Genomic DNA, 4,822 nt, shown 5'->3' with positions numbered 1-4,822 from the left:
CCGGTAGAATCCGAGCTCTCTCCCGCGTTTTGTGCCGCAACCTCAACCCCGAGTCTGCGACGGAGTTCGGCTTCGTTGCGTCCACCGATTCTTTGAATCAACTCCCGCCTGCTGTCGAAACTTCGAGTATCATTCCATGGAGTCTTCGATCGGCACGACCACCGTCGGCTTCAACAATAATTTCGCGAACGAGTGTCATGCATTCCCTCGCTCCGGCAGTTTAGGTAAACCAAGATTTCGTTTTTGGATTAGGTCATCGAACGAGACGGACCGGCTACAGTCGAACTTCCACTCTAAGATGACCTTGCCGGGCTTACCGGTACAATACCCAAAAAAATCATCTATCCTCGACTCTCTCTCGAACCAATTGCGGGATTCTTTCTTCCATAGCTCAACCATGTCTTTGAAGCTCCTAGCAAACATTGGTGTATGGATCCGTCATTCGAACCTCGCCGAATGGGAAGCTTCGCCACTTTGAATACTCCCTTCTTTTTAGCGCGCCGATGTTTGATCGCGATCCGTATCGCATCTGCGCCCATGGATCATCAGAAGAAGTGCACGAAGGGCTCCATCTGGACTGCACTAAGTTGATTTGATAATGCCGGTGGTAGATAAACTAGATAATTAGTTTAGAAGCGGCTCCCGGGAGCTGATTGCCTGCTCAGCTACGGCGCAGAGGTGTCCCATACATTGAGCGATACATACTCTCAAATGCACCGCGATCCAGACTCGTTCACCGAGCTGGATGAATTTCCTTTCAACTGCATGCGGTCCTCTTTCGCTAGTCTCTTGATTCGGTAGGCGAGCAAAGGAACGAGCAAGTGTTATCGTTCATACAATCCTCCGCGAATGTGTGTTTAAGCATATGCGAGAAGCCGAGGAATCCGATACTTGGTCAGATGGGACGGCTGGCGCCGAGCGGGCCGCTCCCCTGAATTGGATCGAAGTGGTGAGCGGAGCGCCGAAAGTGCGAGCTGTTCATTTGTAGTTCAAAATCATCGTCCCCCTTCCCCAATTTCTTTGCGAAGCTGCTGCCGACAGACCCAAGTGAGCGGAGCGAAGAGAGAAAGACGCAGCAAGCCGGCCAAGGCGACCGAGCAGAGAGAAACCCGGCGATGCTAATTGTGGGCTGTTACTCATGGCCAGTAGTGCGCAAGGAGGACAAGGGGATTAAATAAAAGATCAGCTGCTTTTTCCACAAGGGAAATCTCCGCCGTCTGAGGTGTTTGCATACGATTGCGAGCGAGCACCGAAGGAGCCGGCAAGGCTACCCATTTCTTCCGCAGTGCTGTACTCCAATCATTCCACCTGGAGCGTTCCCCATCTTAGCATTCTCTCTTGTTCGCCGGTCTCGCAGGAAAACCCATCTGATGCAAGTGCGTTCTGCGTATTCAAATTGCGCATTGTTTGTCCCTCGAGTGGGGAACCGCTGCTTGTGTTGCTCACTGTTCCAACCATGCACACTCGTTCTCAGCAGGGACAACAGGTCACCGTTCGCAGTTGGAACACCTTCTCCCGGACACAACTGATCTGTTCACAGCTTCGCAAGAGCCGGAACGTTGCGTTTCCTTCCGATTCCTGACATCCTCCGCCTCTGAGTGCGCTCCCCATTCGATTGCTCTCCACAAATCATCGCGGAACCGTCAGATTCTGATTTTCGCGGGAGTTAGCTTGCACGAGCATGCGTGGTAAGCAGCAGAAAATAATGCTCATCGCTACAGCTTTCAATGGAAAGGACGAGATCATCTTCGAGTCGATCGACAATACCGCGGAAGATCCTGCTCACACTCGCTAGCTCGAGCGATAAATATTGCAGCGAGTGTGGTCTCGGGAGACTGAATCTCTCGAATTGTGCACCGAAAGCATAAGATGCATCTGTCGAGAGCAACCATGAATTGATGCTCAGGATCGCGGATGCGCGATAGCAGGGCGTAACATCTTCGAACGAAAAACTCTGCGGACAGGTACCGTAGATGACATGTTCCGTCGTTTCCCTTAAAGATAGAGCGGTCCGATGTATCCGAAACTCGGTATCCCTACGTGTGAGATCTGAGAGAGGCATTTATACGATGACACTTGCTGGGAGCAGAGGTCGCGAGTCCTCAGACGCATATTCTCCCTCCGGAGATGCCCATGCTCGCCGCAGCATGCGGCGCACTGACGCGCGGGGAGTGCCCGTCAAGGTTCCTCACTTAATTTGGGTTTGATGCACATCCGTTAGAAAAGTGGCTGCGTTCCCCCACACGACCCTCTGAAGCAGCTCCTTCTTGATCATAACCATTCGCCATATACCGCAGTTGCGTATAATTTATGCAAACCGGCTGCATACGCAGGCCAGCGCCAAATAAGAGGACCCTTGTGATAATCTTGCAATTCGCGCCAACGGACGGCCGACTTCATTGCGTATGTATAAATATTTTCAAGCGGGATTTCCGCACCTAGTTCACCCGCTTGAATTCTTTTCTAGTGGGCTGTTCCTGAGCGTGACGTGGAACTTCGAGACTAGAGGTTGGTCGAGGCTTCCAAAAGACGGGAGCTAGAAAGAGCAGAGATCGCAGAAATCCTCGACGCTCCGGCTCAAGTCGTGGAGCCAGACTGCTCGCTGGATTCCGCGGTCTATGAGTCGTGTTCGGGATATGAGTTATCATAGGCCAGGGGTCAACGAATTCCCAGCTTCGATCCCCGATTTCCGACCGAGATTCCGCTCGCTCCAGTAGTGGGTCTGAGGATGGGAATCAAGCCTAGGAGCACTCGTCGCGAAGCGCAAACTTTTTCGCTTCAAACAAGGGAGCGCGTGCCGAGACAACTTCAGGAACATTATGCACTCGATGACGATACGATCTTCGATTCCAATCGAAGATATTCCTGAGCCTTTCCCAGAGAAAGAGCGGAAAATTGTAGGCGGCATCACCAGGGAAAGTTTTCTCCGGGGAGCGTTCCCGACCTATCCTATCCCCTGATCGAGAAATTCCACAAGATTGGGCCTGAATCTCCATCGATGTCTGAGGTTACTGAACTCGATGATATCAGCCATCTGATCGGCCCGCAATCGCATTCATGCGCCGACGAGTCTACGAACGTCCAGAGAAATAACGGACCGTCCATCTGAAGAGACAGAGACCGGAGTTCTTCTGCCGGCGAGGGAGCCTTATCTTTGTTACCGAGCCGTAGGCAGGAGCCCGGTCCGATGATTGACATCGGCATTTGCACCTAGTCCCAGCAAAAACGGAGCATTCTCATACCTGGTTCTATCTATCCTGGCGAGCCATGCAGTATCTCATCGTTCGGTGTCTTTTCCTTCTCGCATGATGCTGCTTTTCCTTCTCCGTCTCTCTCTCCACCGACTGAAGCCTAATTCTGTTATGAAGACATCTCGCAGGCACACCGGGTGGATTGTCCAGTGATAACAGTGAACAGGTATAGAGTCCCGGCGCCTAGTGGACCCTCCGCTTGTTGGCCGCGCTGTCAGTCGTCTTTTCGCAATTGGCGAGATCGGCGAGCCCAGCTGAGTGCGTCTTCCATCTGTAGGTGTCTTGTTCGCCCGGCCAGCCAGACGAGCGGTCAACGAGTAGATTCGATTCACCGGTTTGTCGGTCACAACTCAACGAGTGTCTGGCGAAGATAACTGTTGTCGCCATTCGTGAAATCTATGCTATCTGCTGCCAAAGCTGTTGCTGCCTTTGCCCGGGACTCGGCTCTGGATTAGTTGTCCTCTTTCAAAGAGTCTATCGGTAGATGATCTGTCCTCCTTCTTTCGTCCCTCTTCCTCAGCCGCTCCATAACTCCCCGAATCAGATCTCCCCGAACAAAAGCTTTCCAAATAAATAGAATCGGGTCCCGATCAGATAGCCGATGGAAGTATGCTAATAGTACGCGAATTGAATGGTAGAATTAGTGAGAATAGGTACGAGTATCATTGGTCTTGACGCCCGAACATCCCGGGAAGTTTTATTCTCCGAGCGCTCTCAGACGGCTCTGGGAGGAGGGAGAGGCTTCGGAGTTTCCCGTACTCTGGGAGCGCGCGCCTCACCGCTGTTCCGTCAGCATCGGGGCCGCGGCTCGCTAATGATCTGGTTCAATCGACGATCACGTCAGCTCGCATCCAGAACCGAAAATCAAGTTTACGGACTTGACAAGAATGCTCCCCGACGAATTTGCACTAGGCTTGACATTGGACCCCAATTCGATAGAGCAGTGATGAAGGGGCGTGAAATCAGGGAATAGGATAGCGAATAGCAATACGGCGAGCTCACTCAGTTCCTGACACTGAGCAGGTAACTGCTGCCTTCTTCGCCGTAGATTCGGCCAAAATAGGGAAGAAACGAGGAATTCGGAAACGAGAGGGAAGAAAAACGCGCGAGCTTGATTTCGCGGCTCGTGCGAGGCTTCCTTCCCGAGACCGAAACCACTTCGTTTCCTCCCCGAGCTCCCCTACTTCATATTCTTGGTCGTGCGGGGGAATAATAAAGTCTGACGGCTCCTTCTTTGTTTCCTTCCGCTAGTTTTCCTCCGTTGGAAAACCGCCACAAGGCGGAACACAATCCTCAGCCGAACCATTAGGCGTTCCACTGCCGAGCGGATCTAAAGAACTCCTGAATCACGCAATTCCGGCGACCTTCTACAAATGCACTCCCAAGATTGGGGCAAGGGTAAAAGGGAATCCAACTTCCTAATGAGCTTTTCCACGAGCTTCCAAGAGCCTCAATTTTCAGATGAGCCCACATCGGAAGCTCCCCGGAAATCATCCGAGTTTTCGGCTCTCTAGTTAGAGAGGGTTATGATTTTGATCTGACATTGATCCATTCACTCTTCGAGTCAGCCG

The sequence above is a fragment of the Galendromus occidentalis genome, unplaced genomic scaffold, assembly GCF_000255335.2.
Source record: "Galendromus occidentalis unplaced genomic scaffold, Mocc_1.1 scf7180000076476, whole genome shotgun sequence".
Classification (NCBI taxonomy): Eukaryota; Metazoa; Arthropoda; class Arachnida; order Mesostigmata; family Phytoseiidae; genus Galendromus; species Galendromus occidentalis.
The sequence above is the reverse complement of the archived record's forward strand: the minus strand, read 5'-3'. Positions refer to the sequence as shown.